The sequence below is a fragment of the Pristis pectinata genome, chromosome 6 (genome assembly GCF_009764475.1).
Source record: "Pristis pectinata isolate sPriPec2 chromosome 6, sPriPec2.1.pri, whole genome shotgun sequence".
NCBI classification, from domain to species: Eukaryota; Metazoa; Chordata; class Chondrichthyes; order Rhinopristiformes; family Pristidae; genus Pristis; species Pristis pectinata.
In genome coordinates this window covers 47,673,036-47,699,345 of record NC_067410.1, presented here as the reverse complement: position 1 = coordinate 47,699,345, position 26,310 = coordinate 47,673,036, and positions in this window count along the sequence as shown.

Here is a 26,310-nt window from a genome sequence, read left to right as displayed (position 1 = left end):
GCGCGTGTTGCCCCCATTACCTTTTCCCCGTGTTTGTAAATAAGTCATTTAACTCTAAGACTGTGTTCAGAATCCTTGTCCTTCGAGACCTTGAATGTTTCACAACACTGATGAATTTTAAAATTGTTATCTTGATATCTTTTGCCTGTATCCTATCACAGACTGTTCTCTACAACCCTCTGGAATATAACACACCTGCTTTCTTACATCTTCTGTTCAGATGGAAGTTCTTTCCTGTTGAGCAAAGAACTGCTTAAGTATGTGAACCCAAGACAGGCAGCAACATTGAACCTGGGTCTGCCTATATAATGATCATACCGTCCTGGAAACATACACACTTAGTAAGGCGGATGCTGTCATTGACTCAGGGAAGGGAGAGATTACATGGACAGCCTAGTTTAGCTGTAGCAGCCCTGACCACCAGGGACTGAAGTGAAGATGCATATGGATTTCTTTGTCGACAGTTCCCAGGGGTGTGAGCCAAACACAAATAAGACTGTGTGCAGATCAGAATAGATCCAGTTACAACAGAAGGGGAACTGCAGAAATCCCATAAGCAATACCCAAGTTGATGCCCTGGCAGCTGTCCATAAAGTAAATGAAACACCAGGGAATACTGAAAGAGATCTCTTCAATCACTAACTCACCCCATGACCAAAAAAGATCATACTGGTTGATGATAGGCTACACTGCCCTCAATAAGACCACACTGCGATGACATCCCATTGTAGCCAGCTCAGCCAGAATCCTAAATGGTATGCCCCAACCAAAGACATCGACTATGGATTTTGGGGGCTTCCTTTGGCGACCCCCACCTGCCAAGTCCCAAGACTGATTTACATTGGACAGCAGTATACATGGACCAGACTCACTCAGGATTTCCACAATAGCCTATCCAATTTCCATGAAGCCATGGCAGAGACTTCGGGCAAGCTCAACCTGACACCATATCGTGATGGAATCTTCCATATAGATGATCTGCTAATTACCTCAGAAGACAAAGCAGGACACTTAGAGGTAATGACAAGTGACTTAGAAATACAAGATCAGGGGTTGATGATCAGCCCACAAGGCCAAGGTAATAAACAGCACCATACCTAGAACAATTTCAGAGGAGAGGAAGGACAGGTTGAATGATAGACATAGAGCAATCAGCTCCTTGCTCTGCTCAATGTAAGGGGTGTAAGAAAAGTAACAGGACTGTTCAATTACTGCTGTAACTTCATTATTTATTCAATAGCTAGACTCTGCAACAGGTTAAAGGTTGAGTGAGAGAGAAAAACTTTGCATTTAATGCAGTTTAATGTGGGGTAAATGCAAAGTCACACACTTTATAGGAATCTGACGGCAGACTAATGGTAAAAGATTGCACATGACCAAAGTACAGAGGGATCTAGGTGTTCTTGTGCATGAATTGCAAAGTTATCAGGCATAGAAAGTGGTCTGGAAGATGAAAGGCATATTGCCCTTGATTGCAACAAGGTTGGAGTTAAGAAATAGGGAGGCACTGCTTCAATTGTACTGTGCACGGTTTTGGTACCCTTAACTGGGGTAGAACCTAATTCAAGAGATTCACTAGGCGAGTTCCTGGGATGAGAGAGTATTTCTATCACAGCTAAAGAAACTAGATCTCTATTGTTTGAAGTTTAGAAGAATGAGAGGTGATCTTATTGAAACCTACAAGATCCTGAGGTGACATGACAGGACATATGCAGAACCATTTCCATTGGTGGGAGAACCTTGAACGAGGGGACATGGTTTCAAGGGGCTGGTCATTTAAAATTGAGGTACCTTGGAACTTCTCACAGAAGTGGTGAATCTCTGGAATTCTCTATCCTGGAGGGTTATGGAGGATAGATCACTGGAGGTATATAGAGGTTGGTAAGATCAGGGAATTAAGAGCTATGCAAAATTTTGATGGAAGAGATTATGCCAGGACAGATCAGCGAAGATCATACTGAATGGTGGGATAGACCTGAGGAGCCAAGAAGCCTTCCTCTGCTTCTAGTTTCTTGCGTTTCTATGATGCTGCTTGACCTGCTGAGTGCTTCCAACATTTTGTTTGGTGTGATTTAGTCTTCTCTGCAGTTACATTGGAAGCGTCTCCCAACAATCTTCAAGAAACGATTGTAATAAAGTTTTGCCAGAAATAAGGCATTGTAGAAACAAAGAAATAACATGGGGAGTTAACTTGTACGTTACAGTAACAAAGTGCACGTCTGTTTCACTGAAATTCAAATACCATCCAGGTAGTATACCCACTGAATAACAAAGCAGTGCACTACAAACTCATCTTTACCAGATTACAGGACACCATTTTTATGGCACTGCAAATTCATGACTTTCAAAGAATGACCTGTATATTCCCCAAGTAACAAAAAGGTCTTTAACAGGAATTAAAAAATGATTTAAGCCAGACTGATTTAAATGTCACCACTACATTAAGCTTGGGCTAATTGAGTCAAAATGAAGTCAACTGTGAGAATAATTCAGTTGCCACGGAGGATAGACTTCAAGTGTTTGCAGCAATTACAAAAGAATTACACTGCAGATTCATTGTGTGAAACTTCACACAATGGGTTACAATTCTCCGCTATAGAGCAATGATTTGGGCACAATCTGTTTGCTAAATGTGTCAAGTCTAATCTTGCATTGGTCATTCCATTTCCAATACTTGTATGTTCAGTGAGATCAAATGGTGATCCACACAACGTGCAAAATTCACTTGTGCATCAACACAAAAGCAGATCTTAACTGGAGATCTGAAGCCTGCTCCTGCAATTGAGGACCAGTCTAACCTAGGGCATCCAAGCTGTCAATCTTGTATTAGGTAACTCTGACTTTATGATCACTAATTGTACCCACGTCAAATGAGTTAAAGTCAAACACCCTTTGAAAAATGGCCCATTTGCAGTGTTTGGGACAATGCTGTGCATGTCACCAGTACGGCTGTAGGCTCCCTCAATACTCCAAGCGTCCCTCTGTATTCTGGCTTCCTAATCATCCCCAGATTCCACAAGGTCTGAAGCTCTGGAATTCTGTTCCTTTACCTCATTGCTTCCAAGTTATTCCATTTCCTTTTGAGATTTCTACGCAAGTTTTTAGTCATCTGCCATAATATGTCCAAGTTTGGATCACAGAAACCTAAGGATAGTTTGCTATGTTAATAGTGCTGTGTAAATATAAGTTACTGTGGTGATTGTTTGCACATCAGCAAGCACATTGTGGTCATACACCACATGATCTCCACTATTTAGTGGTCAATCCCTGGATGTAACTTTGGCGCAGTAGAGGAACTGGATGAGACTGACTCTGCTACTTTACACCACTTGGGATGCTTCTGCGGCTGTCAGAAGTGGGAAGAAAAATGTTGCTGTTAGCAAAAGAATAGCTGGAAGCAGCTGAGGCCCATTCTTGGATCCAGTGCAGCAAAGCACAATGTGGGTCAGGGAAGACAAGTACAGTTACCTATATCACGTGCATATCTCCCCTTCTCTTCTCACATATTCCTCTTATCACACTTAAATGTGAAGTGCATTCAATCTCCAGGTACTGCATTATTGCATCACTATTATCCTTTCCCTATCCAATGTCATGCACTTCATCCATCAGATACAATGCATCCCATTCCAGACACTGCTTCCAAATATCCAAAGAAGCAAGCACCAAGGAAGAGAAATGCATCACAGTATGAAAACTCCAGAGTCTCTAAGCCAAGTAGATACTTAAAAATGATGCTTTTATGAAAAACTTCAAAGAATGGATTTACATACTATTCTATAATGCTTTTGGCAGCCAAAGTCAAAGCAGCAGGAAGCCCAAGACTACAGGAAGTGGTTAAAAGGAATGGGAAAAACATTTGTTCCTGATTGTGAATGGAGTGTGATGGAAACAGGACAGCAGCGAAGTGATTGGTGGGTGTTTTTCTATTTTTTTCCCTCAGTCTCTTTTGATTGGCCAAAAGATTTAAATCAAAGCCCATTAATACGGTTAAGGAATGCAGGTTTAAAATACTGAAATTCAATCCAACTGGCCCAACTACATAGACGACATGGCCAAGAGAGTGCAACAGCACCTCTACTTCCTCAGGAGACTAAGGAAATTCTACATGTCCCCATTGACCGTCACCAATTTTTATAGGAAAATACATCACAGGTTGGTATGGCAACTGCTCTACCCAAGATCACGAGAAACAATCGTCACCAACACCCTCGGAACCCATGCAGTTAGGGAGAGCTCCCTTAACTCCTGGAGTGCAAGCATTGGCAGAACAACAACTTGTACGCCTGCTGCGGAGCAGCCAACCACCAATGCACCAAATGCCAACTGCGTCTGGGAAACAGCGCCTCCAGGTGGGGACGAAGGGCATTCTGTCTGGGAAGCTCTCCCTAGCCCCTCGTTCCGGTACCAGAGATCGTCTCACTCTCTGTCCCCTTTCACACTCTGTTGGCCCCACACACACAGGCTTTGGTGGATTCTGGCACAGCAGACGACTTTCTGAATCGGACACTGCATGCAGCTTGGACTTCCTGCCGAGGCTCTCTCGCACCCCTTCAACATCATGGCCACTGACAGACGTCCCTTAGAGTTGGGGATTGTCAGAGAGTGCACACAGCCTGTACACGAGCATCAGAAAGCACCGTGAGTCCATCCAATTCCTTCTGATCAACTCACCTGACACTCCTCTCATCCTTGGTCACTCCTGGCTCTCCACTCATGACCCTCACTTTGCCTAGTCATCCAGTAGACTGCTGAGTTGGGGACCCACCTGCTGGACCACCTACCTGCAACCTCCGTTGACTTCACCCCGTAAATCTGTGGAGACAGAAGAAACCCTCGACCTCACCAAACTCTCACAGAAATATCACAACTTAGCCATTTCATTCAGTAAAAGGGAAGCCACCACCCTGCCACCTCTCAGACCACACAGCTGCACGACCGACCTCTCCCCAAGGCTGTCTATTCTCCCTCTCTCCTCCTGAGACCCAAGCTGTAATGACTACATCGCCAAAGCGCTACTATGGAGTAGGAGACAAAGAAATACTCACTATTACATGGGCCTTGGAGAAATGGAGACATTGGCTGATGGGGAACACCAAGCTGTTCCTGATATGAACTGACCACCAGAACCTCATATCCATACAACAGATGCACCAACTCAGCCCACATCAGGCTCGCTGGGCCCTCTTCGAACAATTCGATTTCACCATCTCCTACTGACTCGGTTCCAAGAACATAAAGGCAGATGCCCTGTCACGACAGTTTGACCCAGCTAGAATGGAGACCCACGTTCAGCCCATTATTCCATCCTCGCGCTACAATCATCTGGAACCTTGAATCAGATCCAACAAACCCTACAGCATGAGCCTGCTCCAGCTGACACACCTGCCAACCAGATATATGTGCCAGCTGCCATATGCTCTGACGCACTCCAGTGGGCCCACTCCTCACCCCTCTCCGGCCATCCAGGCATACAATAGACTCTGGATTTTTTGTGACATTGGTTCTGGTGGCCCATGATTGCAGACATACATTATTTCATCACTGCCTGCCCCTGGGGCGGACCTCCTGCAGCCCCTATCAGTTCCTTGATGCCTGCGGTCCCAAATTGCCATGGATTTCATCACGGGTTTACCACCTTCTGATGGGGCTACAGCGATCGTGACAGTGGTGGACAGGTTATCCGAGGCGGCCCACTTCATTGCCCTCCCCAAGCTTCCGTCAGCCGCTGAGACAGCGGACCCGGTTCTCCAACATGTAGTTTGCCTCCACTGCTTCCCTCAGAGACATTGTGTCAGACCGAGGCACACACTTCGTCTCCTGCTTCTGGCGAACCTTCTGCTCCCTCCTCCGCACCTCAGTGAGTTTGTTCTCTGGCTGTCATCCGCAGGCCAAAGTTCAGTCAGAAGGAGCCAATCAACAAGTGGAGGAATTTCTGCGATGCTTTGCCACCTCTAATCTTTCCACATGGAAGAAGTATCTGTTCAGGGCCAAGCTGCCCACAATCTATACACCTTCCCTGCCACGGGTATGTCACCCTTCATGGCTACCAACCCCAGTTGTTCCCCACGGAACAGTCCATGGTGGAGGTCCTGTCCACCAGGGCCCTGGTTTGGCACTGCTGGAATGCTTGGAGGAGGGCACGAAGGACCACCCTAGTCATCAACTGTGCCTACTGCCACCAGCGCCCAGCCAGACTAGTCCGGCCTGGGGACTGTGTCTGGGTATCCACTCCACACCTGCCCCTGCGCACTGACTCTCACAAGCTCTCGCCCCGGTTCATTGGCCCCTTCAAGGTCACCCATCGCATCAATCCAGTCACTTAATGTCTTTAGCTGCCACCGTCCCTTAGAATCACACCTACCTTCCACGTGTCCTGCCTCAAGCTCGTTGTCTATAGCCAAGTCTGCATGTCCAAAACCTGGGATGGTGGAAGGTGATTCAGTGTTCATGGTGCGCAAGTTGCTGGATTCACATCACCGTGGACAAGGTTTGCAATACCTGGTCAACTGGGAAAGGTACGGCCCAGAGGAGAGGTCTTGGGTGTTGACCGGCTACATCTTGGATCCATTGCTCATCGATGGGTTCCACCAGGATCGTCCTGGGTTAGCCGTGGGGGCAAGGTCCTGTCAGGCCTACTCCCACGGACACCTCCCAGCCTGCACATGCAGGCATCTCCCGTCTCCACCCAGCTAATAGGATTCACCTGCCGCTCATTCCAGACTCATCACCTGCAGCCTACTTAACTCCAGTTCTCATTCACAGATCTTGCTCACTCATCGAACCTGCTGGTCCCAACCAGTTGCTCCTAGTTTTATTCTCCCTGCCTAATGTTACCTTGTTGCCTGCTGTTTAGTTTCTATTCTCTCCTGTTTTGGAGCCCCTCATAGCTTGTTATTTTGTGGTATATTATTAAAGTCATCATTCACTGCTAAGGTGTCTCTGCTGCTCTGCTTTTGGGTCGAACCTCCTCTACAACTGTGATACAAGGTTCAGAATGATCACCCAGAAGGTGGTAACTTAAGATCTAAGATACAGGAATATTTATCATGACAGCAATCACTGGGCAGGGTCAGGAAATACCAGTGGCACAAGGGGTGAGGTTCTGCAGATTGCGTACAGGAAGTTAGGTAAGAAAATGCAGGACCTCAAGTGTAGTAATTCCAGATTACTCCTAGTGCCATGTGCTGGTGAGTCCAGGAATAGAAAAACCAAATGAATGTGTGGTGGAAGAGCTGGGGCAGGGAATCAGGTTCTTTAATCATTGGGATCTCTTCTGGGGTAGAGGTGACCTGTACAAGAGGGATGGGTTGCACTTGAAGTGGAGGGGAACCAATATCCTAGTAGGGAAACTTGCTTTTGCCACCAGGAAGGGTTTAGATTGACGGGGGTGGGACTTGTAGTGAAGTCAGTGAGAAGACTGGTACATGTAGCCACCAGAGTATAAGCCTAGCAATCAGGAAAGCCATGTTTAAAGTAAAAGGGCAGGTAGGACCACTGCTTTAAATTTCATGTTTCAATACACATAGTTAGGTGGATGAACTGAGGGTGTGGATTGCCTCGAGGGACTGATATATTGTGGCCATAACAGAAACATGGCTGAAAGAAGGCAGGAGTAACAGCTCAATGTTCTGGGATACCAATGCTCTAGGTGTGTCAGAACAGGTTAAGGGTGGAGAGGGTGTTGCCTTTTTGATAAGGGAAGGCATAACAGCAGCAGTGGTTAGCGAGGATATTCTTGAGGGATAATCTAACGAGGCCATTTGGGTATAACTTGGAAATAAGATGATGGTCATCTTGGTAGGGTTATATTGTAGATGCCCCAAATAGTCAGCAGGAACTTGAGCAGATGTGTTGAGAAACTGCATGTGTTTGTGAGAATAGTAGAAAAGTGTTAGTGGGAAATTTCAATTTTCCTGGTATCGACTGGGCCACCCAGATTGCAAAGGGCCTGGATGGGGTGGAATTTGTGCAGTGGATCCAAGCCAAGTTTCATCATGTAATATATAGAACCTACTTGGGAAGAAGCAATACTGGACTTCCTCTTGGGGAAGGAGGTGGGCCAAGTAACTGAAGTGGCAGTTAGGGAGCACTTTGGGTCCAGTGACAATTCCATTACATTTAAAGTTAGGAAACAAAGAAAACAGGGCAGAAAGCAGGATCTAGCTGCATAACTATTTAAAGGCAAAGAAACAGTTGGCAAGTGGAAGACTTTTACAAAGATCATATTAAGAGTCCAGGAGCAGAATATTCCTGATAGGATGAAGGGTAGAAGTACCAAGTTTGGGGAACTTTCTCTGATGAGAGAGGGGCTCAGCTCAGGAAAAAGCATACATAGTGTTTAGGCAGCTGGGTACAAATGAATCCCTCAATGAATATAAAAAGTTTAAGAGGACAAAAAGGTATGAGATGGATTTGGCAGACAGGATTAAAGATAAACCCAAGACCTTCTCCAGTTATATTGACAGTAAAAAGGGTAAGTAGGTCCTCTTAGACCATCAGGGCCACCTCTGCGTGGAGCAGCAGATAGCCAAGATTTTTAATGTCTATTTTTCCTGTTTACTAAGAAGAATACCATGGATTTCAGAGAAATAGGGGAAATAAGTAGTGAGGTCTGAGATCAGATGCATATTAGCAGGAAGGACGTATTTACAGCTTTGAAGTGCACCAAGTTGGGCAAATCCCCAAGGCCTGACTAAGTGCAGCCCTGGACCTTGTGGGAGGCCAGAGAAGAAACTGCGGAGGCCCTTGCAGAGATATTTGCTTTGTCGTTAGCCACTGGTGAAAATCCAGAGGACTAGAGGGTGGCTAATCTTGTTCCATTGTTCAAGGAGGATAGCAAGGACAGGCCAGCAAACTACAGGCTGGTGACCCTGACTTTAGTTGTAGGGATGTTACTGGAGGGAATTGAGAGATAGGATCTACCATCACTTGGACAATCAAGGCCTGATCAGGAATAGTCAACATGGTTTTGCACCTGGGAGATCAAGTCTGGCAAATCTTTTGACGAGGCAACTAAGGAGACAGATGAAGGTAGGGCAGTGGGTTGTCTATATGGACTTCAGTAAGGCCTTTGACAAGGTCCCGTATGGCAGGCTGATCCGGAAGGTTGGGTCGCATGAGATTCGGGGGAGCTAATGAGGTGGATTCAGAATTGGCTCGATGACAGGAGGCGAAGGGTGATGGTTGAAGGTTAATTCTGACTGGAGGCCTGTGACTACAGGGGTGCCCCAGGGGTTAGTGTTGGGACCTGTTATTCATTATTCATGCAAATGATTTGGATATCAATGTATATGGCACTATTAGCAAGTTTAATACTAAATTAAGGAGTGTTGTTGATAGTGAAATAGATTACAATGAATTGCAAAGAGATTTTTAGCAGTTAGGGAGATAAATTGAAATCCATTTGCTGTTCCTCAGCCCAAATGTGAGGTGATGTATTTTGGACAGTCAAACCAGGGTAATACTTGTATAGTGAATGGTAGGGCACTGACAAGTGTTATGGAACAGAGGGACCTGGAAGTACAAGTAAGTGACTGTACACGTACAAGGTGCTGAAGGCATTTAGCATGCTGGCTTCCATCAGTCAGGGCATAGAGTTTAGGAATAGGAACGGTATTACAGTTATACAAGTTGTTGGTGAGGCTGCATTTGGAGGATTGTGTATAGTTTTAGTCACCCTATTAAAGGAAAGACATTGTAAAGCTGGAGAGGGTGCAGAAGATATTTGAGGATGCTGCCTGGACTTGGGAGGGCCTGAGTTATAGGAAGCGGTTGGCCACACTTAATCTTTATTACTTGGAGCATAGGAGAATCAGGAGTGACCTCATATAAGTTTATAAAATCATGAAAGGTATGGATAAGGTGGACTGTCATAGCCTTTTCCCCATGGTTTGGGAGTCCATAACTGAAGGGCACAGATAAAAGTCAAGAGGAGAGAGATTTAAGACCTGAGAGGTAATTTCTTTACACAGAGGGTACCCAGAATGAGCTGCCAGAGGAAGTGGTCAAGGCAGGTACAAATGCAACATTTAAGAGTCATTTGGATAGGTACATGGAGGGGAGGGGCTTGAAAGTTGTGGGCAACTGGGACTAGCAGGGAGGATGCTGAGGCTGGCATGGACCAGTTGGGCTTAAGGGTCTGTTTCCATGCTGTATTGCTCTATAGATGCTTTGAGGCAGCAGTTAAGGACAATTCTAACGTTGCCGCAGTTGAACTCTTGGGGATTTATCAGCAGAGGGATGTAGTTTTCAGAGAACATTAAAGTTATGGATATCCTGGGAATCCAAAAGTATAAGACTTGCCACCTGTACATACCACTCTTGTAGATATTATTAATATTTAGTTTTTTAATGAATAGTTAGTACTTAAATATTTATGCTGCATTTTATTATGCAGTTATTTATTACATTTTCAGTCTGTTATGGTATATTCATGGTTTTATCTTTTGTTATCATAAATGTCAAATATCTGCATGTTATTTGCAACACATCAAATGATATTTAAAAACAAATTATGTGAGGAACTCAGCAGGACAGAAATAGTTGATGTTTTGGGTTGAGACCCTTCATCGGGACTGGAAAGGAAGAGGGCAGAAGGCGGAATAAGAAGGTCGGGGAGGAGTACATGCAGGCAGGTGATAGGTGACATATCACCTGCCTGCATGTACTCCTCTCCCTCCCCTGACCTCCTCCTTCTGGCTTCTGCTCTTTCTTTCCAGTCCTGATGAAAGGTCTCAAACAAACGTTGACTGTTTATTTCTCTCCATATATGCTGCTTGACCTGCTGTGGTAAGGTGAATCACTATTAATGATTTCCCTGTTGCAACAGCTAAAAAATAGCTGTCAGAAGAAACATTTCTTTGTTAGGAATATTTGTTTTTCCCAGGAATTACTGGAACCATGTAAAACAGCAGACCTTAATGTGGAATACAGCTCTCAAGCATTAAACTGAAGCAGTTAAACGGTGTATTGTGGAGGATCATGGCTGTCACATGACGGCACCGCCCACTACCTGGTCAGAAGACACATCACTGCAAATCAAGGTTTGACCCTGCCTCACCCATCAGCGCACACCTGACCGTTGGCCCCTTTAAGGACCTTTGTACTTGGCCTCGGGCCATTGGCCTTTGTAATCAATTAGTCCTTGCTGGCACAGAGCCATTGGCCCCCTGTAAATTACCTGGGCTGGACCCCCCAGCCCACAGCACTATAAAGGGCACCACGTGTACTCAGCTCCCTCTCCTTTGCCATCTTCGAGAGACCACCCTGTTTCACTCCAGGCTGAGTACTATGGAACGGTGTTGGAGAAATCATTGGTGAGGTGTGCACTGTTAAAGGGTTGGGAGCATTTTAGTTAGTGTCCCTGGTAGCATAGAGCTGTGCCTGCACTGAGTCAAAGGGTAGCAGCTATCGTATTGTTTTTCCCTGTTGTATGTACCTCGTTTGTTGTGTGTGTTATCCCCAGTGTGATTTTTCCCATGCTCGCAAAAAACTGTGCAAGTATGTTATTCCTGTTACCATTTTCCCAAGCCCGTCTTTTGTAAATAAAATCATTTACTGCCAGACTGTGTTCAGAGTCCTTGCTTTTGAGAGCCATCGACTCTGTTTCCTCACTCAAAACAATTGACACTGCGAGCAGGGTCTCAAAGGTCTTGGCTGAACACAGACACGGAGGGATGTTCTGGAACAGAGGCAAGAAAGCCAGTGCTGGCATCGAGGATAGGATTGCCGGGTGGACCGATGAGAGGGAGGGATTTGGGAGCTTGGCCAGCATGCTGGCAGACCACAGTAAATCAGTGGACTGGGCCGAGCAGTTAAACCCATGTGGTGAGAGAATGGGGCACCACATGGTCTCCCTCAAGAAATCGGGGATCTGCAAGGCTAAGGAGAGTCACGGGTGCCTTCTGGCTGTTTGCATTGCTCCTGAGATGCCAGGTCAGGATTACTGGCCAGATATAAGATGTGTGTCACCAAAAAGATAAGGAGATAGAAGTGCTCCAGCAGCACTGCTGTACACTGCAGGAGGCAGTCCAGGCTGCCCAGACCTGAGCCAACGACTGAGGACAGAGGTACCAAGGTCACCTGCAGGCTGATCCAAATGCAGCAGATGCAGGCAGCCTGCTGGTCTGGCTAGCAGCCAGACCTGCTCAAAATTCGAGCCCTGCTCCAGCACGGTGACAAGCTGGATACATGCTGGGGGATGGGGATATAGATGGATAATGACGAGGGGGAGGTCCCCGAGGAGTCTGTGTACCATCACACACGCTCTCTTCTCTACGCACATGAACTGCTGCATGCTGTCACCACACAGTCCTAAGTCCGCCAAAGAGGGGAAGGGGGTGAGGATGAGGAGGCTGCAGGGGAACGTGCCCATGGTCATTGCAAAACTACGAAGACCCAAGATTTCTCAGCCAAGGAGCTGACCCAGTTGGCGGACTGGTACCGCCAGTGGCTGGGCGAGTACTTGACCGCATGGCTGCTCAGACTATGGGATGACGGGGTCCCCAACGTGTGCCTCTCACCAGGAAGCGAGTGCCCTGGAAAGCCTGTCTGACCAGCAGAGTGTCAACACTGCTCTACCGGCACCACAGGAAGGGATCTGGGACGGCACTACCCCATGGGATTGGGTAGTGACTGCTGTAAGAGTCCAGTACCCTACCCTTCTCGAGTGGGAGTTACACAGGCGACCGCAATGGAACACTGACTGAGGGCACTGAGGTCATCAGGGAATGGACGCTGGTGAATGGCATTTGAGGGAGCCCGTGATCGTAACTTCTTAGAAAACACCAGGGTGACTAGCGCGCTAGCGGGATACCTGGTCACCACCACGTGCCCCGATTTGAGGCCAATGGTCCTGCCCCTCATGGGACCGGCTAATGGGAAGACCGTGCGGGACGCCATCAGCCTTCTGGAAGAGCTAGAATACATGCAGTGGGAGGGGGGCGCCCACCCAGGTCCGTATGGTGGAGACACAACCCGTTTTACACACATCTATACTTGGATCTGCTGCGCGCAGGGGTGGACTGCGCCAGCAGAGATGGGACCCTGACCTCCACCATTTACGCACTGTGGGAAAAGCTTTGTGGGGGTAAATCTGGATAGAGGAAAACCCACAACCTCCCTGGGATCAAGCCTGACACAGGGGGCTCCCCCAACCTCCGGACCACACAGGCTGCCCCTGCCGACACTGCCTCTGCCCCTCCCCCACTCAAGTTTCTCCTGCCCTCAAGGCTGAGCTCTGGGGCCTGCTGAGACAGGAAACGTCCCACTTCCACCAGCAGGAACCTTCACCCACAGGGTGGCAGACCTCCACCATTCTCCCATGGGATGAAGGCCAGGACCCCCAGCATATTTGTTCCATTGCCCTCTCCCTCCCACATATACCCGTAGCTGTACATTGAGAAAAGGGGAACATAAAGGTGGATGGCACTCGTTGACATAGGTGCCCAACACACCATCATCCCGGGCGACCCCGCAGGGTGGAAAAGGATACAGATGCAAATACAGGGCTTAGAAGGTTCCCTTTTACCTGTGAAGGAAGTCATGATCCTCATAGCCATCGGGAACCAAGCTCCTCAACCCGTTAACAGTTTTGATAGTGACTTTGCCTTAGTGCATTCTAGGAATCAATGTTTTAAAGGGACAGTCCCTTCATACTAACAGCGGCAAGTTTATGTTCGGGGTTGCATGGGCTAGTCGTATTTGGGGCAGCCAAATGGGAACCAGTTGTTGTCCCCTCTCCCTCTAAGGTTGTCTGTAGCCGACAGTACAGAGTGCCTAGGGGACACCAAGGTATCACTGAAGCTATCCAAGCCCTACTGTGGCAGGGCGTCATTAGACCCACAGCCTCTCCCTTCAACAGTCCCGTCTGGCCCGTCCACAAAAAGAATGGGACGTGGCGCATGATGGTGGACTACAGACACCTCAACAACTCTGTCCACCCTCTCGCTGCCACTGTGCCCGACACAGTCACCCTAGTGGAGAATATTGTGGGGCGCCCAGTCAAGTCTTGGTATGCAGTGGTGAATTTAGCCAATGGTTTCTTTTCCATTCCCCTTCATCATGATTCCCAAGACCAATTTGCACTTACCTGGGACGGGAGACTATATATTCTGTCACCTACCTCAAGGATATATTCATAGTCCCACTATCTGCCACGGTTTAATCTCCTGCAATTTACAATGCATTCAACTTCCCCCCGAGGTGTCAATTGCCCACTACATCAATGACATACTCCTACAAGGTCCACTTGAGACCATTGTCTCAGAGGCCCTTCATATGCTTATCTCCTCCCTCAGGGAATGGGGCTGAGCCATTTAATATTGATAAAGTGTAGGGCCCCAGCCAGAATGTCCTGTTCCTCAGAATACAATGGCACTCAATCTGAGATATTCCAGAGACTGCCAAGAATTTTGAATTTTGCCGTCCCCTCAAATAAAACGGACACCCAGAGCTTTGTGGGCCTCCTAAATTATTGGCGGCAGCATATAGCCCACCTTACCATGCTCCTTAGACCACTCTATAGGATTTCCTGTAAGAAAGCCACATTCTTACGTGGACTCGATCAACAGGCTTTTAAAACAGTAAAGCAAGCTGTTGAACAAGCACTGCCACCTGCTCCCCGCCAGGCAGGTGTCCCTTTCAAATTACAGGTCTCAGCCAGTGAGATGGTTGCTGAATGGAGCCTCTGGCAGAAGATCCAAGGGTGCAGAGTCCCACTCGGTTTCTGGACCAAATCTCTGCCTGAAGGCACTCCTCACCACTGAACATCAAACAGGCACCGAACCTGTTGTCCTTTGCCCCCACCTGCCAATAATGTAATGGGTCAAGGCTCCCAATTCTACCCACAAAGGAGGTCGTGCCCAGAGATCCTCTATAGTAAAGTGGAAATGGTAAATCGCCCAGCTGAACCCAGTCCGGAAGGGGTCAGCCACCTCCATGAGCAGGTCATGTCCTTCTCACGGTCCTAGGACCCAAAAATTACACACCTGGTTCACTGACAGCTCCAGCCTCTGGAAAGGGGGGAAGCAATATTGGAAGCAGCCGCACTTCATCCCATGGGAAAAATTTTAACGTAAGAGGGAGCAGGTGGGTCCAGTCAACTTGCTGAGCTAGCGGCAATAGTGCTCACCCTATGGGACACTCTGGCAGGTCCACATTTACACCAACTCTTGGCCAGTGGCCAACAGTATGGCAGTGTGGATGGCCCAGGGGCACGAAGCGGAGTGGGAAATTCATGGATGCCCCCTCTGGGGACAATAACACTGGCATTTTATTTGGAACCAGGAAACCCACAAATTTCAGCCGACAATGTGGATGCCTATACCCACAAAAATACAGATGAGGCTATACACAATGCCGCTGTGGACCAGGCTGCCCAAATATACGGTGTCACTGCTTCCCCAGCCTCCGACCTCAGTGCTTTAGCTGCGTGAGCAGATGGCAAAAGTGGGCATCTAGGGACAATGGTACACGGCATTTGGCAGAGCAATTCGGGGCCACTCTGACATTGGATCAATGTAACACCACTGCTGCTAACTACCCTGTCAGCAGATGAAGCCACAAGGTTGGCCAGCAGGGCCGCCAGGTGACATTCGCCACAGCACGGGAGTGGGTTGTGTATAGCAGATTGATTATATCAGACCGCTCCCACGCCAAAATAAGAAAGTGTTGTCCCGATTTTAAGTTCCCACTTCTGTCCGCTGCAAAGTAACACAGTGCCACCAGATTGATTTGATAAAACGTGTTTATTAGCAGTATACCGCAAGGGAAAGGTCTCTTCAGCACTCGTTGAGAGTCACTTCCCGAGGTCTCCACAGTACAAAGGAGCAGACAGTAATTTATAAAGATATTGTCATGCATGCTTAATGAACACGGCGCTGCGAGTTTCGGTCAGGCCTCAGGAATCCAAAGACAGACATCACACCTATTGTCCAACATAATTGATTTATAACCAAAGGATTCAAAGACAGGAATCACCCTCATTGTTTAGGACAAGCTTCCCACTCGTTTACTGCACCCACCACCCTTATCGTCTAGCATAACTGGTCTGCAACCAAGGTTCCCGACACAGTAATTATCACCTATTCCTGAGTCAGTAGCTTGTGTGCTCTTGCTTGCGAGGTATTTTTCCATCAGTTACATGTACAGTTACAGTCAGTCATGGTTTCTTAACCTTGTACTTTCTCAATAGTACACCCTGATGATGGTGAACACATACTCCGGTGTCCTGGTGGCGGTGCCCCGTGAGAGGGCCAACTACAATAACACCAAAGGATTGCAATGCCTCTCCTCCATCTATGGAGTCCCGTGGGAGGTACAATCTGATCAGGGCTCACACTTTGCCGGGGCTAAAGCTCATAACTAGGCTGCTGAGGCGGGCATCTCATGGCTGTTCCACATACCCTATCACCCACAGGCATCAGGGTTAATTGAGAGAATGAACGGCCTGCTAGAGGAAAAATAAGCACACTAATGCCCTCCCGCACACTGCAGGGGTGGTTGAGCGTGCTGCAACAGGCCATTGACCAATTGAATACACGGCCCACTGGCCGGGGTTGGGGGGGGGGGGGGGGGGGGGGGGGGGGGGGGGAGTCTCCACTGTCCTGCCATCTGGCACATTCCCCACCTCCTGACTTGGAAGACATCGAATTCCCCCAAGACAAAGGACTCAGAGTATGGGTACGACAGCCACAAGGTCCCCCTCAGAAGGGAGTTGTCGCACACAGTCCCAGGGACACCCGTTGGCCGCAATTCTGGGTCACCCTAACCTGTCTTGTTTGCATACCCGACACCTGACTGAACGAGAATGAGTCTGTTCCTCAAACCCCCCCTACAGGACAATGGGATTAATCCAGTCATCCCTTCTGTTCACTGTGATGATCGGCATCGGGACATCTGCCAACACCTTCCTCAGAGTCACTTACGAATTTGCCAGCACCACTAACAGATCCCACTGCTATATTTGCGTGTGAACCCCAGCACACACCGATTAAGCTCCGCCACTTATGCTGATCCTGCTGGATGACTTTCAGATGAACTGTTTGCATAGACTTTTTGCTCCTGTGGGTTTTGGTATATCTGTTTGGGGTGGGGGGAGACAATCCCCCACCACTACATCTCTTCCAGCCATCCCTGATGGGGTGGGTGTTTCCCTCCCTACAATTTGACCTCCACCTGAGTCCAAACTCTCAGGGTCATTCCACAGCCAGTCAGCAGACCTAAGGAATGCTGGTGCAGGCTCCCGAATGAGCACGGATCCAAGCTTTCAGTCGTCACAGCGACTGCGAGAGAGACTGGTACCTGGCTGCCCCAGTGACAAGTGTCGATGGTGCAGCTAAAGCTGGGGATTGTCTGGACTTTGGGACCCACTGGATTTGCAGCCACCATGCCTACCCATGGCTCCCTACGAGCTGGTACGGTTGCTACTTTCCAGTATTTGTGGTGCCCTACATCTACTCCCTAGACAACCTTAGGGAGCACCTGGATTACAGTGGCCACCGGGACAAGAGGGCCATTACGGAAATGAAGAGGTTTTGGATGATAGCCTTTCCCAGGTATGGCATGGCCCGATTGTCCCGTGAAGTCATCCAGGTGACCAGCATGCTCCAGACGCTGGCCAACAAAAAGGTAGTGGCACTGCAACACACCAAAGACGTCCTGAGACTTGAATGGCAGCAGAGCTGACAGCCCTCAGATGGTCACCCTGCAGAATCGAATGGCCCTGGATTACCTACTCATTGCTGATGGTGGTACCTGTGCAGTGATTGGTAAGGAATGCTGCACATTGATCCGAGTCAAGGGACATCACCCACTTGGCCGCTCACATGTGGGACTCGCTGGCTAAAACTCAAAAATCGAGAGACCAGTTCCTCCAGCATAACACCTCATGGGGAAACTGGTGGCTGCTTGGGTCTCTGGGGTGGATGGTGGGCAACTGTCATCCACTGGACGACTGCTCTCATTCTCATTGTTATTGCTGTCTGTATATTATGTTGTGCTTGCCTGATTATCAAGAGCATGTCTGGCTTTCATTAATACTGTATATTAACATATAGTTTTCAGCTTAGAAATAGCTGTTACTGCGATTTCAGTCTGTTAAGGGTAAGAGTTCTATTACGATATATGGGTTTTCTTTTCACTATATTCCATGTAATGATTGGCAAGTACTGTGACTGCTGAGGATTGGATTGCATCGCATCGTGGAGGGTCATGGCTGTCACGTGACAGCACTGCCCACAACCTGGTCAGAAAACACACCACTGCAAATCAAGGTTTGGCCCCGCCCCACCCATCAGCACACACCTAACCATTGGCTCTTTTAAGTACCTTTGTACTTGACCTTGGACCATTGGCTTTTAATCAATTAGTTCTTGCTGGCACTGAGCAATTGGCCCCCTGTAAATTTCCTGGGCTGGACCCCCCAGCCCTATAAAGGGTGCCACATGTGCTTAGCTCCCTCTCTTTTTTTCCATCTTCAAGGGACCACCCTGCTTCACTCCTGGCCAGCACTGGAGAAATCGCTGAAGTGTGCACTGTTAAAAGGTCGGGAGCATTGTAGTTAGTGTCCCTAGTAGCATAGAGCCGTGCCTGCACTGAGTCAAGGGGTGGCAGGAATCGTATTCTTCTTCTTTGATTGTATATACCTAGTTTGTTGTGTGTGTGTGTATTTTATCCCTGGTGTGATTTTCCCACACTCGCTATAAACTGCGCACGTGTTATTCCCGTTACCATTTTCCCACGCTCGTCTTTTGTAAATAAAATCATTTACAGCCAGACTGTGTTCAGAGTCCTTGCTTTTGAGATCCATCGAATCTGTCTTCTCACTCACAACATCCTCTTATCTTGACTCCATTTTGTCCTCCTTGGTTGCATGCTCTCCATCACTTCAACAACTTCCATTTCCTTGCCCTAACTCCCTCATTATCACCATGGATGTCGAATCTCTATATACTTCCATCCCATATCAGTTAGACTGATAACAGACCCAACCACCTCCTCCAACACACTCCTCCGTCTGGTAGAACTGGTACTCACCCTTAAAAACTTTTCTTTTGGCTTCTCGAAACTAAAGGTGTATCCATGGGTACTTGCATGGGCCCCATCTGTGCCTGCCTCCTCGTTGGCTATGTGGAACAGTCCACGTTCCAAGCCTACACCAGTAACTCTCCCTATTTCTCCACTACATTGAGGACTGTACTGGGGCTGCTTCCTGCATGTGCTGAGCTTATCAATTTCATCAACTTTGTGTCCAACTTCCACCCTGCCCTTAGGTTCACTTGGTCCATTTTCGACACCTCTCTCCCTTTTCTGGATGTTTCCATCTCCGGATTAGCCACAGGCATCTTCTACAAACACACAGACTCCCAGTTACCTTGACTACACACCTCTTCCCACCCTGTCACTTGCAAGGACGCCATCATTCTCCCAGTTCCTCTGCCACATCTGTTCCCATGATGAGGCTATTGTTACGAGCCAGGTTGCTACTTGGTGAGGATCCCTTTAAGGCACCTGGACAGTAGAGTAGTAGTGTGTGTGTGTGGTGTCATAAAGACAGTAAGGCAACAACGTGCTGGCTGTTTTGCTCAGTGAGTTGAAGTGAGTCAGGAGAGAGACACTGACTGCTGGTCTCCGTAATGATGCACGAAGAACAATAACTGTGTCTGTCACTACAATCCATGTATGGTTTTTTGGAGCAAACAAGTGGAATCCACTTTCTCGTTTACCTGTAGTGGGAAATAGGTATTTCTGTGGACGGCCACGTAGCAAATGCCTTTGGAGAGGCAGATACTTCAGAACAAAAAAAAGGAGATCATCAGTGATTGAGGTGCCATATGGGTTCCATTGTGGAACATGTAGATTTCATAATTTCTCTCTACATTTTCTCTTCGGTCAACGGTGGTTTTGCAAAAGCCTTTGCTCACGTTTCACTTTATGACTTGCTGAACTGAACTTTGAGAACTATTCCTAGACTTGGGGTTTGGGAATTTGCCACACACACACTTCGAGTTTAGTTTTGGGGTTAATATTTAATATCTAAAGTTTTTACTTTTCTTATTATCATTATTTATTAATAGTTTCTAACACTTATACATGACTCTGTGTGTTTCTATTGTTGCTGATATGTAACACTATTCTTGGACATCAGAGATGTCCTTTCTTTTCAGTAACTAAGGTTTCCCTTCCATCACCATCACTGCTGCCCTGGCCCGTATCTCCCGCCCACCCCCCAAAATAACAGGGACAGGGTTCCCCTTGTCCTCACCTACCACCCACGAGCCTCCGCATCCAACACATCGTCCTCTGCAACCTCCAACGGGATCCTACCACCATGCACATATTCCCCTCACCCCCTCTCCGCTTTCCACTCATCCTTCCCCACTGATAACCACCCCCCCCCCCCCCCCCCCCACCGACACTTAAACCTGCAAGTTCCATCTATCTCTACACCTCCTCCCTCACCATCATTCAGGGTCCCAGATGATCCTTCCATGTGAAGCAGCGCTTCAGCTGTGAGTCTGAGGATGTCACTTATTGCATCCAGTGCTCCCTCCTGTAAATCAGTGAGACCCGACGCAGATTGGGTGACTGCTTCATTGAGCACCTTTGCTCCATCTACTGTAACACCCAGGACCTCCTAGTGGCCAGCCACTTTAATTCCACATACCACTCCCATACTGACATGTCTAACCATGGCCTCCTCTGCTGCCACGTTGAGGTTAGATGCAGGTTGGAGGAACAACACCTGTCATTCCTCCTTGGGAGTGAGTCTCCAACCTGATGGCCTCCAACTTCTGGTAACCCCACCTTTTTCTTCCCCACTTTGTTTTCCCTTATTCCTGTGGCTCCCTACCCCTGCCTTGATGACCTGCCCATCTCCTCTCCTCCTCCATCCTTTATTCCATGTTCCACTGCCCTCTCCTACTGGATTCCTTCTTCTTCAGCCCTTTGCCTCTTCTACTTATCACCTCTCAGCTTATTGCACCTTCCCCTTCTCACCTGGACTCACCTATTACTGCCTGCCTGCCTATGCTCCTTTGATCAGACGGAGCTTTGAATTACTTTTGTAGTTCTTAAAGAAAATCTTAACGCAAAGTTTATTAGTTGTTTAAATAATGTTAAAACAGTATATAGTTAATATAGGAATCATTGATACAAGCACCAGCATCCAAACTACTTTGAATATATAGATCAATAGCTATAAACTGCAGTTTTGAAATCAGTTGTTTAAACCAAGGATAATGGCTGGTCCAGCAACACTGTCAGCGAGCAGGGAGATATTAATCAAGCCATGTGTAGTGAGAGCAGCCATTTTGAGGAGCTCAGAGATCAGAATGAGGGCATTTGTGGGACTAAAGTTTATGGAAGTTAGGGCAGTGGCACAGTCTCATAAGATGTAGGAAATCAAGGACATTTCTAATGTACAACTGCAGCTTCTCTCTGACCACAAAGCACTTGGACTCACTATGGAACATCTGAGATGCAGAAAATGTCATGTGCTCAGTGAGTTAGCTACACGACAGGTACAGAAAGATAGGTGACCACTAAAAACTGTCATGGTTCCCAGTGCTGGTTCTTATTTACCCCTTATCCTCATTGATGGTGCATTGTTGTGCAGCACATGGTTTCAATGCACTACTATTTGCCTAATGACACACACCTTGGTTCCATCAGGAAACTAGTATAAGAATCTCATTGCCAGATTATTTGTCTGTCTCTGGGTATACTTTTTCTCCCGGCTGCTTCCAGCTGTTAACTCTAGAGCAGTCCTGGTTTCGCAGTTTCTCCTAGAAAACCGTTTCTGTGTTGGGACTCCCGAGGCAAGTTTCCTTCTGTTCGCCATTTTGCATTTGGTACTGACGAAGAATCCCGACTCCAGTCTTGTTCCAGTGTTCTGCATTTGGGTTCTCCATGATCTTGCTCTTCGTGTGACATCGTGACAGAATAATCTGGCCCCCACGAACCAATCGGACATGAATCCCCTGCAAGAAAGCCTCACAAGCCAGGGCTCACTCCTGGGCCAACATGACCAGCAGCTCCTGGAGGTGATAGAAAACTTCCATACCCTAGCAGCGAATGTTGGGCAGGTCAGCCGAGTCTCCGCTCTTCTTACCTCTTCTGCTCCGAGAGTTCCGTCTGACCAGCCCGGACAATCGTAATAGCAACACCATATGGTTCAATGACACGACCACCCAAGGGACCGCACGTACCTGACCCAGAACCCTACACAGGAAATCAGGGAAAGTGCCATTCCTTCCTGCAACAATGCTCATTAGTGTTTGAGCAGCAGCCCTCCACATACACCACCAATAGATCCAAGGTAGCATTTATTGTGGGCTGTTGCGAGAAAGTGCATTAGAATGGGCCACCGCCATCTGGGACAATCAGCCAGAAACCTGCTCTTCATTTCACACATTCATTGCGGAAATGAGGAAGGTTTTCCACCATCCCATCAGGGGTAAAGAGGCAGCCAAGCAACTACACACCCGCCATCAGGGTTCCCACAGTGTCGTGGAATATTCTGTGGAGTTCCGGATGTTAGCGGCTGTCTTGGGGTGGAATGATGAGACTCTCCAGGGGATTTTTCGGCAGGCCTCCATGACAGGAGAAAGGACAAGTTGGCAGCAAGGGATGAGACAACCAGCCTGGGTGCGTTTATCTCCCTAGCCACCAGGCTGGACAACCAACTCCGGGAACGGCAAAAAGAGAGGACGGCCCATCGAACACCTCCATTCACCCCATGGGCCTCCTTCCCAGCCTCTCCTAGCCTGAGCCTCTCTGCTCCATCTGCTCCTAGAGGCGCTCCCGACCCGGCCGATTGCACCACCCCGGGAGAGCAACCAATGCAGCTGGGACGACACCAAACGATGCTGGAGGTTAAGAGCTGGGAATTGCCTCTATTACGGCCAGCCTGGCCATTTTCTTGCCACTTGATCCCTTTGGCCAAAAGGGAGGGCTCACCAGTGGAGTGGGGGATCCTAGTGAGCCAACTTTTCCTTTTGTCCCCAAAACTGGATGCTGATCATAAAGACTTCGATGAACTGAATCTCCTTCGTAAGATCGAGGAGGAAGAAGTCGAAGAAGTGCTGAAAGGTATCAAAGAAGATAGTGCTGCTAGCCCTAATGGTATCACCAAAGGGGACGTTAAACAGCTTGTTGGGGATGAGGAGAATGCGTTGGCACGCCTGTTCACATTATGGCTTAAATTGGGAACCATTCCGGAATGCCTGAAGAAAAGCCAAACAGTGTTGATCCCCAAGTCAGATGATAAAGAGCTACTTAAGAGCTTAGATAATTGGCAACCTATAACGATAGGACCAATGATTCTAAGACTCTTCATGAAAATCATGGCTAAGCGTCTGAGCGAATCCGTTAAGATAAGCTCAAGGCAAAAGGGCTTCCTGTTGAATACACCTGGCTACAACAAAAATATAATGATCCTGAAAAATACCATAAAAGGGTCAAAGAGGAATGGCAAAGAACTCTCAGTGTTTGTGGATCTGGTGAAGGCTTTTGACTAAGTAGGTCACGAACTAATTATGAAAGCTTTGCAGAATTAGAGCACCAAAAGTCTTCATTGACTTGGTTCTGGACCTGTATACCAATACAACAACGGTGGTTGAAATTGGTGCAAGAAAGACCGACAAGATTGGAATTAAGAGGGGTGTGAAGCAGGGGGACCCCTTCTCACCAATCTTGTTTAACATAGCCATGGATCTGCTGATTAGCACCCTAGAACAACGGGGCAAAGGAGTCGAGATGGTTACTCCCTGTGGAAGATCGAGGTGCACGGCATTGGCTTTCGCCGATGACGTGGCTATCCTCAGCGACTCCTATGATGGCATGCTCAGGAACATCACAATTTTGAGCGGTTTCTGCAATGCAACCCATTTGGACGTAAATGTGAAAAGGACAAAGGGTTTTCATTTCTTGAGCATTCGGAAGACCCATGTGTATAACTCAAAAGAGCCGTGGCAGTTCAGGCCAGACAAAATATCGTACATCCCACCTGGTGAGATTGAAAAATACCTTGGTGCGAGAATCGATCCATGGTGTGGAGTGTCCATCGAGGACGTGCGATCCAAGACGGAACAATGGTTCGAGAGCCTGAAAAGAGCGAAACTCAAACCAATATAGAAGGCCGAACTATTGAGGACCTACATAATACCTCGAGTCTATTACCAACTGATCTTAACCGAAGCCTCCCAGAACATACTGATAGACCTTGACAGATTAATAAAGACGACGGTGAATGAGATATTCCATCTTCCTCATGATACCACCGACGGAGTGTTGTACTCCAGACTGAGAGATGAAGGTCTATGTTTAACTAAATTGGAAATCCAGATCCCACTGGCAATTACAAGAAAACGTCAGTCCCTGGAGCAATCAGAGGATATAGCGATCAGACACTCCTTTGAGTGGGCTGGTGAGGATAATAATGCCACCATTGAGAAATTGAAGGGACTGGCAGTGATAAAGGAGTGTTACATGGCACAGTGCGGAGCGTCTGGTGAAGGAACATCACAAATTCCATCTGAGAGCTTCCTCTTTGGTATGGAGGAGACGCTAATACAAATCGGCGATGAGAAAGTAAGACCTGCAAGGTTTAACATTGACTGGAGGTCTATAGAATTTGCGAATGGGCAGCACAGATCTATCAAGGTTCTGGTGTTAGAGAATTTAAGAACGATAAAATCTCAAACGGCTGGTTAAAGAGGAATACTACCTGGGAGAGGTACCAGGTGGTACATGCACTATTACTGAGATGCGGCCAATACCCCACGAGGTGTACACGGGGTCGAAGAAGTGCTGAAGTGGTGAAAACCTGCCGGAGATGTGGTATCGCAAATGAGACCTTGGCCCATATTTCCGGACAATGTTTAGTGGTCAAGCAGATCAGAATCAAAAGACATAATAAAATCCTTGAAAAGCTCAGATCCAAGGCCGAGCAATATCAATGGGTACCATATGTGGAACCACACCTGAGACGGTGCACTCTGGAAACCCGATGTTATACTGGTCAAAGAGAACCGGGCGGCCATAGTGGATGTGACAATTTGATATGAAGACAATCAAGCCACCTCCAGAGCCTGGATCGAGAAAAGAGACAAATACCGACATTTAACGCCACAAGTTATCAACTTGACTAACGCCAGGATCGTGGAGTATTTTGGCTTTGTGATCGGAGCTTGCAGTCTCTGGGCAAAAGAGAACAATACCTTACTAAAATTCTTGGGAATATCGAAATATAAAACTTTTGCGGAAGACATCTGCAGCCTGACAATAAGATTGACGATCGATCTATTGCAGGTCTTTATGGACTACTAAATTGCGCCTATTCCAGTGTATATCTGTATCCCAACTGAATAAATAAAGTTCGAATGAACCTAGCCTCCGCGCTTCAGGTGCCCCAATAGTCAGGGAAGTGTGGATGGTCTATGGTGTAAAGCTCATGTTCAGTTGGTGGTTGAACAATCCTTAATTCGGCTCTAACATCCTAGCTGCTGACCTGTATGACTGCTGCCCACCTTTGGCTGTCACATTCCCTTATAGTGAGGGTTGGGACCCGATCTCGTTATCGGAGATATCTGTAGACACGACACTTTAAACCACGAAAAGTGCACTAAATTAATCTTATGGTTAATGTGTTTTAAATAGCCAAATGCCTCGTCATCTAATTAGTGATCCACACGAATGGATGGATTCCCACTGTCCCTACCTACTATCTAAGGTACCTCCAACAATCCCTGTCCCTTTCCGCCTTGGTGGACTCTGGCACCGAGGAAAATCTGTTGGACAAAGACGTAGCTTCCTGGGCCAGGATTCCCTGGGAGCCACTGAGTACTCCTCTAGAAGTTCGGGCATTAGACTGAAGACTGTTGACCCAAGTAATGCACTGTATAGCTCTGCTGTCTTTGCTTATCTCTGAAAACCATCAGGAACAGGTCCAATTTCACCTAGTAGCCTCTCTGTAGACTCTGATGGTTCTTGGGTACTCCTGGTTGAGCTGCCACAATCCCCACATTGATTGGTCCGTGGGTGGGATAGCCAGTTGGAGTCCATTCTGCCACTCCACTTGTCTCCAGTTGGCCATTTCCCCGGTAAAGCTTACCACAAGTTCTTTGGCCACCAAAACCCCAGACTTGTCCAGGGTACCAGCAGTTTAGTAAGCAATGGGCCCTTTCCTTACCTCCACACCGGCCATATGACTGCGCGATCAACATTCTCCCCGGAGCTCCGCTATCTACCAGTCGGCTATATAACTTGTCCCGACCAGAGAGGGAAGCAATGGAAGGATATATCGAC